At 37.2% G+C, this 13294-nt stretch overlaps 1 protein-coding gene across 7 annotated transcripts in view; it reads right to left on the bottom strand.

Annotated features, from left to right (window-relative positions):
* Positions 1-13294, bottom strand: part of LOC110834283 (protein O-mannosyl-transferase TMTC1-like) — a 191684-nt gene that overhangs the window by 20908 nt on the left and 157482 nt on the right. The window lies entirely within an intron of this gene.

The following is a 13294-nucleotide window of genomic DNA, read 5'->3' as shown; positions in this document are numbered from 1 at the left end:
TTGGTTTAATATGTGTTATTTCATTACTCGGTTGTTAAACAACCGTGAATCAGCGTCTTACGACACTACACTTCTACCTTGGAAATTTCACAGAGTGAAGAATGACTTCACGTATCTGTCACAAACTTAAGGCAGGAACGAAAATAAGAACAGGAAAGGAAAAATAATATTAGAAGAAATATATTTTACGGCACGACAGGCTGTTAAAGTGAAGAGGTCGTGGCCTATTTCAAGGTATAACACTGATATGAGCCTGTGGGGACGGCTGAAGACATTCTCAGTCAGTTTGATCAGTAACAACTACAGTAGAAAACGGATCATTTGTTCTGATTTTCCGAAAAAGGTTCGTAAAAACTGGAACAATATGTAGAAGACTGCATTACATTGACGAACTACTAAACAATCTCCCACTGGACCAATTCAATAGACTAAACCACACTCTGTCGATGCCAAATTAAATATCCTATTATTCGGATTGGTTCATTTTTAAAAGTCCCTAAAGCAAATCGCTTTAGAACAATGCGGAGTTAAGTACTCCATTGTTTAAACTGTTTGATCTATTCGTCAGTAAATCCTCATGCATGAGAATACACGCAGCCTCCAATTGGACCTACAAAACGGGAGACTACTCCTGAAAAATGTGACCAAACCAAAGAGGAAGGGATAGCTGGCTTCTAAAATCCGCAGAGGAACACAGAAATGTACACATAGCTTTAGAAGGAAAACTACTAGGGAGAATTAGAATTAGATGGAAGGATTACAAAATAAAATCCACAGAACTGATAGCTTGTTTGGAAATTAATGATACGGTAGCTAGCCACTGGACCCTATCCTTAACCAAATAAATCCAATATACACACTGCAACCCTAATTAGAGATCCACTTTAATATTATCCAACAATCTACGCCTAAGTAGGATTTGAGATTTTTACGGCAGTGATTCCACGTGCGCGGATTCTTTATCGTCCTGAATTACATTTTTGTCAGATTAAATGCAATTTCTGTGTAGCCTGTAATTCTGGACTTTCGCATAGCGTGTCTTCTCGAACAATGATTGTCTGCTGTATTTAGCACTCGCTGTACTAAAATAGTGGTAAAGGCTACCCTGAGGAAGGGGAGGGGAAGTTACTAGCACGAGAAGAAAAGATTTGCACAGCTAGTTATATGGCGAATAATATCGCAGATCGACACGATACGGACAGTTTTCATGGAGCACTAATGATCTCTTGTGGGTGTTTAATTTCACTTCATTTTGTGCAGGACGAGCGACCGGTCAGAGAAAAATTGTCTGTGATAACTTCTATAGAATATAATGTACTTAAAACTGCAAATACGTATGAAAAAAATATAAGCCAGCTGATGCTAACTTAAGAAAATATGCGAACTATAAGTAAAGATTCCAATTACACCACTTCTTTGAGTTTAAATTTCTTCTTTTTTTGCTAAGCCTCGTGTCGCGGCCGCTTTGGTATTAGCGGACTCGAATCATCTGTTTTGCTAGTGGAGAGTTTATTAAAACATAGTAAAACACTAGTCTTTGTTAGTTCTTAAGGGTTAGATCCCTCAGTCTTTACTGTAACTATTGCCTAATACGAATACAAGTATTATTATTATTATTATTATTATTGACTGCAAATGGGTTTTCACCCGGTGGCAGTGGTCCTACAGTAAGACACAAAACAATAAGACACAACAGAACAATGAGACAGAACAAAATTGAAGTTCATGGTAATAAAGTTATGTAAATAGATATTTGTCGGAAAATTTGTGGTTTTCGCATTCACTTGTTTAAGAGATTCATTCCTGCAGCGCAATACATTCGAAATTTTCCCGCTCGCACGTGCTTTACAAACCATCTGGTAACTGTAGATGTCACTAGTTACAAACTGTCAGTGCTACCAATATAATCGGTAAAATGAATGTTCCATCGTGGAATACAAATATTCTTTGACCTCCAAGTTCACTTGTATCAAAATATCACAAAAATTCCTTTGTAACAAAGGCAAGATATGCATTTCAGAAAAGAGAACATTGCATTCTTTAATCTGAAAAAAATTGGCAGTGGAACCAAGTTTCCGGAGAATCTGAAGTAAATACGCAAACGCAGCAATAGCATGAAGTGCGATCCGCCTTTGTCCGTTAACTCAAACTTTGTTCAATTGTAACAGACCACGATGTCCACCCGCAATGACCAATTTAATCAAAACTAAAATGGAGAGAGTGGAGGGCAGTATCACAGATTTCTTAATAATTCTTATATAAGATAAGTAATTGTGATATTCTACAACGTTTTTAACAATATTATCTACTCTACGACGTACTTCTACAAGCGATTCACAGCTCAGCTCTTTCCGCAATAACGAAAGCGGATTGTTGACGGCAGTACGTGTTACCATACAAATATCACACATTACGTTCCTGAAATCAAAAATTTTCCAGTTTATTTTCCAGTTTACTAAAAACACGTGTTGCACACTGAATGATTCCAGTGTTGCTTCAAACTCAAAAGTTTATACGGACGCTATGTTAGTATTATTGATTGCAGGTAGTTATGAGTTGTTTAAATGGGAAAGTGTCCATTGCCACTATCTTTGAAATGGTTTCAAGAAAATCAAATCAGTTGTCTATGCATAATAGGATTCGGTTTATACGAAAGGGAGGTAGGTTGTTAGATGGTGAACAGGTTGGGGGGGACCACTCCATGGACGGCGACCTTGGCGTGGTTAAGAGGGCTTGCGTGTCTCTTTGATCCTAAGGGAAGCACAGACGATGGGCTTTACGATCAGAAGGGCCAGACTAATGGCAGTCCACTGAGAACTAAATCGCCTGTTTCACTGGACAGACGACTTTGGTCAGAATAACACACGATCAATACACATTTAAACGAACATGATATTCTGCTCCGAAAATAGACAGAGAATCTTGTTAAGTACATACTTATTTAAAAAGAGATTATATAAAACTATTTAAATTCATAAGTGGCGGAGACCTACATAGCAGAAGATTATTAGCTTCAATATCCAGTTGTAGATGAAAATGGGCGTTATTCGAAATGTTTTAAAGTGAATTTATGTGAAAACTGCTTCCGTTGCAAATGTAATCCAATATTAACCACACGTAATTAACTGTCGCCGAGAGGAACGTGCTTGGTCCTACAAATTTGTTTAGTATTGTGTGTTTGGAGTGCGGGATTAAGAAATGAATTAATTATACAAAATTATTTCGAAAACAAATTTATTTAGAGATCTGTATCGCGTTTCCGAGAAAAGTAAATAACATGTTATTTAAAGGAATCATTTACTTTATTGAATTCTGAATAGGAAGATGGAACAGAATATTTAGACTGTCTCGGACATTAAGAAGCTGATTAAATGTTGTACTGGAACAAAAAATAAAACTGCTGTCCAACAGATCCCAGCAAACATATGAACCCACGTACCGAAAGAGAAGATGTATTTAGTTTCAACATGATGTAGTCTCATTGCTGATTTTGTAGCAGACCTATTCTTACGGCACAAGTGATTTTGATATAAACGTACTCCATGTGTATTATTTACCTTCCGCAGAGCACATTCGACAATTCTAAAAACGTATTATTTCAATTCCGTCTTACGCCATATATTTGTTTAGACTAAATCCTTTCTGAGATGCAAAAACAATTGGATACATCTTTTTCAACTAAAAAAATAATATTGCAGAACTGAAACGGCAGTGTAGAGATACATAAAGCCGAGACTTGCACTGAGCCAAGAGAATTTGTAACCAAATCGGGCATTACCATTGCGTTCTGCTGAAGTTACTAACGCCATAAGCGATCTTCGGAGAAGTGCTTGTTTCGTACGCCAAACATCTGTACAGTCGGAGGTTACAATAAGACCTTGTTTCCACTGTGACAAAGCTCGTTTAAAATTCATGAGATAAAATTGCTGGAGTATAGGGACAGAATGGAAGAAACTGCAGAAAATGTGGGTTGGGGTGTAGTAAGTAAAAGAAATACAAAATGAAAGAAAAACAGAGAAATACGTATTTATATAAGCCACCAGAGAGTATGTTTCTGACGGAGACAAAAAAGGGCGAATAAAGACGAATACAGACTGGTACAAGTAGACTCGCGTGTGACCCCTATCTCAAAGAGGGGTAGAACTTTTCGATTGTTACTCATGCAACGGAACTGAACGTAGATGCATCACAATACTGTGAATTTTTTTATCCTATTTATTTAATCAAAAATACTTAAAAACATGATCATACAAACTAGATTTTATCGAAGAATTTTAAGAACAGTACTAGCTACTAAAATCCATTGAGCAGAGTTCTTCTGCAGAAGCTGACAGTCGCTCAGGTAGCCAAGAAATTGTCGGCTTCTTGTGAAATCCTAAATTCATTGCATGTTCTTTATCCTGAGGCAAACTAATCCAGTCCACACCCTCATACTACCCAAATTAAATATCCCTTTGTACGTTAGTGGTAACTATGTATACCATCTGAATGTAGGTTACAGCTATAATGTATATTTGGGCTAAAGAACAAACATTTTCCTAAAGTAATTAATGTACTTACATGAGTAACAGTTATGTGTTGTACATCCCTGGAGACAAGAACTACGTTTCTAAATTCAACGTGAGTATTATCTTTTAAGTTAAGTCAGCAGAGACATAACTAAAGTCTGTAATAAGAGAGATGTTAGTGGAATAAGTGTGTTGACAGACAGTCTCTGTGGACGACACAGAAGGAAGACGTAGCTATGTCGATAGTTATTACAGCTTAATGCTAATGCGAGTTTGAAGTAGGTCAGATATGTAGAGAAGTTGTAGGTTACAGATAAAAGTAAGATAGTGAGACAGAAACGTCTGGAAAGTCTAAGTTTATTATAGATTTTGGTGGTTCTAGTGTGCCAGACAGAATTGGGTCACCAGATTTTGTGCATTTTGTAGACGATCTAGATATCTATGTTCAACCAGCCACCAAAACACAAGGGTCATAAATACTGCTGACAAAAAGAGTCCTGCACAGAAGGTCTCAGATTATAAGACTGTTCGGGTGTTTTGAATAATGCGTATAGCTGAATAAAAATATAATAACTTCGTATCAGCATCCTGGAAAACACCTCAATGCCACATATGTACAAAAAAATGTAGCCTCAATCACAATCATTAAATACACTGTACAAAGGACAACACTGATTCGATATTATGGGAACAATTAAGCCTTCTAAATGATTTTACAAAAGCATTAATGCGCTTTATAATCTCTCCTTGTCGCTTAATGGCCAAGGTGTTGATATATCTAGGCGGATATGGGTGATATAAGTGATTTGTTATTAATTAAGTTGTTACCAAAATCGAATTACTTTAGTTATAACCACCCTCTGGAAACAATCCGTTTAACCACTCACAAAAAACACTATCACGAAATGTTTTAGAATATTTAACTGTAGCGTCAATCCACTATGTAAAATGATTACCTGTACCACAATTGAATTTAAGGATGGAATTTCGCCAACTTAATGTTTCTAGATTCCATAGTTAGCTATTTGTAATATGTGAGTGCTAAAGCTGTTTTATTTAATTAATCTTTTATGATCAGGGCCTTCACCGGGAGACGTGTAGTAAAATTATGCAAAGTATGTCTGTAGAAAGAAATATTATCTTTTTTAAAGTGCGGTGATAAGCTATAAAGTCACGTGGATAAATAAAAACGCCACCTAATAAAAGAATATGTCTGGAACTTCTATTCTTCAGGGAGTAGCGTACCAAACGGGAACACGACGAAGCAGTAATCCAGAATAGCGTACAGTCACCAGGTATATTGAACGTCATTACAAGCGAAACTTTAATATAGGGTCTGTGTAATATAATTTCTCTCTTCTTTAGGTTTAAGAGTTCTTTAATTGCAATTGCCAAGGCACTGTAAATATGTGACTGTTCTTTCACTACTAAAATCTTTACAGTGCTAGTAAAAACTGAATAATTATGTTTTGGAAAAAAGACTGATTGGGACTGGTATTTCATATTAAACAATACAATCATGTTTAAGTATGTTACGTAAGCTATTCACATACAAAACCTTTTAAGAAATGTTCACATAAAAGAGACAGATCATATATGTTTAACTACTTTCCTGATAGTATACGGATTTTTATATTAATTTAATTTATAGAAACTTCTTATGTCTACTTCGTTGTAATAATATGACAATTTTATGAATAATTCAAATACCTTTCTGGCAAGTGATCCTACAATTCATTTTCACAGAAACAAATCTACTGACATTACTCATTGCCTAGTAACTTTAACTGGATTACCATGAGTTTGTTTCGCGGAAACTCACCCTCTGATCCAAAATATAAGAAACCCATTAGGAAAATTGGATTGGTAATTCTGAAGAGCTGCCATAAAATCGATCGTTATCTTGTTTTAAACTTTGAAATTAACTGACATAAACTTTCAAGACTCTGGACACCAGATTCCTTTAAAAACAAACTCTGTAGAGTGTAATTTATAACCGATTAAATTCTTATCATTGGAATGTCTCTATTCATCTTCTCATTTGATCTTTATTTTATTAAATTTCGGGATATCATTTCGGTAGGAAACAAAGAGTGTTGTGACAAGAAAGTTCACAAACTTTATTTCTCTCATGGCACTGGAAGTCATTCGGTTCCAGTAAATTCAATTTATTGTTCTCTCACGACGTATTTCCTCAGCGCTAATGTTCCTATGACTTACTTAAAAAACTAAACTTTGGACCTCGTAAGCAATACGGTGTTCCTCGGTTTCGTGTACAGAAGTAATGACCAGGATATAACTTGAACGGCCTTTCAAACTAGTACTATTTATAGAGTTCCTCTTTCGAAAACAACATTAAATCTTTATCATGCATTGTTGATACAACCGAGGAATTAAAGAATGTCGTCCAGTTATTTATGGATAGGTTAAATTCGGTGAATAAAGTCACTTCTATTTATCATTGTGATTCACAGAAACGCGCGTTTAATACCTTGAAGGCACATGTCAACATTATTCTCTGCTTATCAACCGAAAAGTTTGAATCAGTCCACTGCTACGTACATTTAAGGGGCTAAATATTCCACAACACTGCATGTTAAGTCTAATATTATGTATGTATTTACAGATTTCCGTCTTCTGGGTTGTTGCGCTGTGTAGTCTGGTCGATGTTAACCAACGTTTCAGAGGTCATACTGCCTCCGTCATCAGGGCGATTCTTAGTACGAAGATTTCTGTCTTCTGGGTTGTTCTGAAACGTTGGTTGACATCTACCAGACTACACGGCGCAACAACCCAGAAGACAGAAATCTTCGTACTAAGAATCGCCCTGATGACGGAGGCAGTATGACCTCTGAAACGTTGGTTGACATCTACCAGACTACACAGCGCAACAACCCAGAAGACAGAAATCTTCATACTAAGAATCGCCCTGATGACGGAGGCAGTATGACCTCTGAAGCGTTGGTTAAAATCGACCAGACTACACAGCGCAACAACCCAGAAGACGGAAATCTTCATACTAAGAATCGCCCTGATGACGGAGGCAGTATGACCTCTGAAGCGTTGGTTAAAATCGACCAGACTACACAGCGCAACAACCCAGAAGACGGAAATCTTCATACTCACCGCTGTGAGAACCTCAAGTCTTACATATGTATTTACACTTAGGCGTAGTTTCATCAGAGTCAGTGAACTTAGAATTTTGGTCTCTGTAATAATTCAATACAAATTATTAGCTAAATTGATATCTTCAGACACGAAAATTGTCTGGAATAAACGATATCTTGTCTGCTGACATCGCCACTTCGTGTTCGGCGTGGTTTACTTAAATATTCATATATAAAACAGTCCTTTTTACTATGAAAATTTTTAAATAGGTGTAATAAAACTGTTTCTCATCCAATAAATTATTCAGTGTCAAATTTTCTCACGCATGTGTCATAAAATGTCCCTCTCGGAACTCAGATAAAGAACTGAACAAAACAAAAAATAAATCAGAACAAAATGAAATGCACTCCAATTGATCAATTTCGGATTACCAGTGGCGGATGCATCACGGCAATACAGTATTTCTAGTAGAACTTTAAGAGATTGGTTCTTACGAAAAGACAAGACTCCTGAAAGAAAGCGTGAAAAAAGTATCATCCGAAGTTCAACTGTAGAATAACTTTAAGAAAGGGCATTACGCCTACAGCAGGTAGGGTTTGGTTTGACTAGGAAGCAAGTTCGTTCGTTTGTTAGCATTTAAAATCTGCGAAACTTAACATACGCCGCATCAAATTAAGAACGTAACAGCCTGCGAGGATGGGTGCTATGTTTTCTTCAGGAAGTTCCTGTTACTGTTATATTGACGCCATCAAAGCTTACAAGTACTGTTGACGCTTGAGACCCGTTTCAAATGCAACACCCAGCATATTCACTGATTTTAGGGGGGGGGGGGGGGAAGAAAAAACCTCCGTAATGACACTTGACAATTTTAAATCTTGCTGTTAAATTTGTAAAGTAGCTCAAATTGAGCACAAAAATATATTGCAAGGATTCCATAGCATTAATTAGTTACGATCTACGAACGTCTTGTATTCATGCTTTTTTTTAAAGAATTCTCCCTTAGCATGTGCAATTATGTTATACAAGTTGGCACTTGTTTCATAACATATACAGAAAAGCATTCTGATACTAGCACTGATACGGCCCAACTGTGCCAACACGAACTACACTAGAAATGTAATACAAGTTGATTTCTCTCCCAGTTTGTCTCCCGTAATCTCTCTTGACCTTTGCCTCATTCTCTTACGTCTCGCTTTTTATTCCTTCTTCCCAAGAGTTCTTTTATGTTTTCTGTTGGATAAAATACATCTCTCCCCTTGGCCTTCCTCTAGCATTCGCGGTCCAGCGCCTTTGCCATCACCACGTTCGCACAGAAGCTCTAATGGAGTCGTATCTCTTCTCCCAGATCAGCACTTCACAGCGCGGCCGCGTTTCCCCAGACAACTGCCTAACACTTCACCATTCCGCTTCCGGAGGTCTAAATTAGGGGGGTTGTTTTAATTGACCTTGAATAGTTTCATTGAACACCAATAAACTAAAGCAGAATCATGAAATAATCTCAGATTTACGAGTATTAATCATTTGGAGTGCGAAGTTAATCGAAATAAGCAAACAATTAAAAACACAATTTAGACCTGAGAAATAATCCGTTTTATTACATTAATGAATCTATTAATCTTATTTAGGAAAATAAGGGCTGTTTATTCTGAAAATCATACGAATTCTACAAACACACTCAGTAGGCAAAACTGAATGCTAAAGCAGGCGGTACACACAGTTACCACCGTGTTTAGATTAAAACAAACTGTTTAACTACGTCTGTATATACTAAGGCACGAGTGATAATCGTTTGAAGCGGGAAATTAAAGTAAATAATATTTTAAATTGCAAATCTTACCTCAAAGAGAGCACAAAGAGTTTCCATTACGAAGATCAAATGGGCAATACTGTTTAGGGTGAACATCGCTGTTTATTTTCTGAATTTCACAAGACCCATGAATTCATTGTGTGGATAAAATACAGAGTGGATTGATGTTGAAGCTTTTGGTACAAGGTTACATAGTCATTACATCTAGTACCGAGTTTAAAAATTAGCGGAGCTTGAATCCAGCATTGCATACAAGTTCGTGACGTCAACTAGAAAGAAGGATCCATTATGCCATACATTGTGAAAGTATCTGTAACTGCCACATTTAAATGTAACAAATAAATTCGGACTTGCATAACTTTGCCTCAAACTATATATCTCGTTTCTAGCATCAGCATTCGTGTCCTCATTTTTAGATAGCATTTCTGCTGTTCTTTTGACGACCTCTTTGACTGACGAATGAAAGTCCCTTCCCGTATCTACCTGACACCAGTCATGACTTAACTTCCTCTCCTTCTGCATGTGTCATTAAAGAGAGTTTTAATTGTTAAGCCCCTGTAATCGACAGTCACTGCTTTGCCTTTCGTGATACTTCTGTGGACCATTATAACAGAAAACGGGAACATTTTCCAATCTTCTTCTTGCATTCTGCACATACTTTAACAAAAAAGAAAACTCCATCGTACACTGGCTTAAGCGTAGACACAGTCCTACAGCCAAGACGTTGAAAACAGAGCCAGTGCAGCGATGGCAAGACCTCGCCTGACATCGAAAGGAATCAAATGGACAGTATGGAAACATCGCGTCACAGCTGACACCAAATAAAATACGCTTACTTTCAGGTTCTTTCGATCAGGTGATAATAATAATTAAATGTAAGCAGTAATGAATTCCCTGCAGAAAAGTACTGCAAACATTTCCTTCGAATATCTGAAAGATAAATTAAGGATTTATCTCGAATTACGTTACTATACGATTAATTCTTTCCTTTTATATTTGTGTCCTCACTTTATATGTTTTCCGTTCTGGTTCTCCACATTTGTCAATTTCCCCACATCCCTAACTTCAAAAACTTTTTCTTCCTTGTATGGAATTATTCCATCATGTTCTTGGTCTCGTTCCAAAATTCAAGCCACGCCAATTTTCCTTATTTCGCATGCAGATATACACACAAGCTTTCATAACACCAACAAGTTTCCTTGCCCCTCTTAAAGTGTGAACAAATCGACTGATAATCATTGTATATCTCAGTACAGAATATTTTGTCTTCTGTACGCTTTTCTGAAAACGTAAAGCGAAAGAATACATATAGGAAACAACAATTTTGAATACTGTTGTGTGCAGGTTAAATACTTGGTCTCTCATAATAATGTAGGAACGTGGATAGAGGCTGTTTGAGATCATGAACCTAAGAGACAAGAAATAACATGAGACTAGAATAAACGCAAATCAGGAACTTCATAAAATATTCTCTTCACCAGATATAAGATAGGTGGATTTTATGTTTCGAGCACGTAGGATGCATGAAACAGATGAAAAATCAATACAAAATCTTAGTCTGAAGACCTGAAAGGAAGGGACCCTATAAGTGACCTAGTCGTAGATGGGAGGATAAAGATGAATCTTAAAGGTTTGGGCTACAGGATGGGGACTAGTGGCGAAATCATCCGGAGTTCGGGTTCCATAAAAAGGGGAAATATCTTGAGCAGTTTAATCAGTTTGAAGATTTCTGTCTTCTGAGTTGTTGCGCTGTGTAGATGAATCGCCCTGATGACGGAGGCAGTATGACCTCTGAAACGTTGGTTGACATCTACCAGACTACACGGCGCAACAACCCAGAAGACAGAAATCTTCATACTCTGATGACGGAGGCAGTATGACCTCTGAAACGTTGGTTGACATCTACCAGACTACACGGCGCAACAACCCAGAAGACAGAAATCTTCATACTCTGATGACGGAGGCAGTATGACCTCTGAAACGTTGGTTGACATCTACCAGACTACACGGCGCAACAACCCAGAAGACAGAAATCTTCATACTCTGATGACGGAGGCAGTATGACCTCTGAAACGTTGGTTGACATCTACCAGACTACACGGCGCAACAACCCAGAAGACAGAAATCTTCGTACTCTGATGACGGAGGCAGTATGACCTCTGAAACGTTGGTTAACATCGACCAGACTGCACAGCTCAACAACCCAGAAGACAGAAATCTTCGTACTCACCGCTGTGAAAACCTCAAATCTTACCGATTATCAGTTTCTTAAGAAGTAGTCTGCTACACGGAGTTAAACATCTGTTATTATTTACTACATACCACCACAATATTTTATTTCTACGCCATAAAAATTAAGTTTTAGTTATAGTAACAAGTGTAGTTGTATTTTTGATCAGAATTAGATTGGCCATATTTTGAGTGGTTAGTTACACGCTTCGGCAGCCTTATACACCCACAAAAATATCTCAGTTACCAGTAAATAAGAGGCCAAGTTGACCAGGGCTTTGCTGAACGTGAAGAACCTGACTTAGTGAGGAATCGAACCCCTGTTCTCTTTCCCGTAGCTAGTAACGTAACCCAACATCGTCTTCTATGCGTAATTACCTAATACCTCTCACGCCCAAGAATTTACCACACATAACAGTTTACTCATCCATGATCTGTCTACGTTAATGTTCTTTATGACGTGTAACATAGATAAATTGTTGTAGGTATAAGATAATATCCCTTGTTTTATTATTAATTCGAGGACAACGTAGGAAGTGTTTGCGAGAAAATACACAACAACAACAAAACACAGAACTTCATTCCATAAAGTAAAATAACAAATTATCCTGTAATTTATCAGGACATGTCTTCTTTCCTGTTTGCCTCTTTTTAGAGGGAACACGTCATCCGTATTTCTAACGGCTGGTGCCTGCGTATTTTAGGTGAGCTACACGTGTTCTCGGCGAGTCTGCACGGCTGTGCTCCCGAGAGCCATGTTAATTGAATGGGAGTGTTGTGCCTGTCAGAGACGGCCAGGAAGACACTGGCGGTACTCGAAATGAAAACCCACTTCAAACTAAATCTCCTCTGCGTTCTGCCCCCATATATACAGTGTTTAAAGATGAAACGTTGTTCGGTACCAGAAAGCATACCATTTAGAAATGTACACACAGTTAAATAACGTTAATTTTGGGGGGCAAACAAAATAAGTTTGTGAAGGTCAAAATATTTCAAATGTGAATAAACACAAATAATAAACCAATATGGGGTTACATCGTCCACTCACACGGTCTTATCAAAATATTTTCCTCGACGATCTAATGCAAGGTGCTTGCAAATTGTGATCTTTAGTTAAAATAAGAGACTGCACTCCATAAAGCAAAACCAAACTTGGTGGTTCGTGTGGTCACAGGAATAAGATAAAACCCAACTAAAATTCTATTGCCGACTCTCATACTTACATATATGATTATCATTAACTGTTACAAATGCAGACTTTCTTTGGAGGGATAATCGACAGAGTTACACGAAATTGTCGCACATTCGCAACAGTTATCGACTGTCTTGAAACCTTGCAGCGCGATAATCTTTAAATTACTTAATTTTTAAACAATATTAAAAAATACGCTATTTTACTAATCCTGCGTTATCAAGTTTCGTCTAAATTTTCTTCTTCCTTGTATATTATTATTGTGACTATACAAGACTAGAATAATAATAATAAAATGGATCTTACAGAAGTATAGTGCGATGAGGTCGAATCGATTTAAATGAATTTTGTTAACACTTAAAGAAAATCTTAATTGTATGGAAGCTTGGGATCTGTTGGCCAAATGTGTAACTAAAAAATTTCGAAACGTAACGTTGCAACAGGACTACA

Source organism: Zootermopsis nevadensis, unplaced genomic scaffold (assembly GCF_977971745.1).
Source record: "Zootermopsis nevadensis isolate Lab colony 2312 unplaced genomic scaffold, Znev_1.0 Znev_ptg000022l, whole genome shotgun sequence".
NCBI lineage: Eukaryota > Metazoa > Arthropoda > Insecta > Blattodea > Termopsidae > Zootermopsis > Zootermopsis nevadensis.
This window is presented reverse-complemented; position numbering and strand designations above follow the sequence as displayed.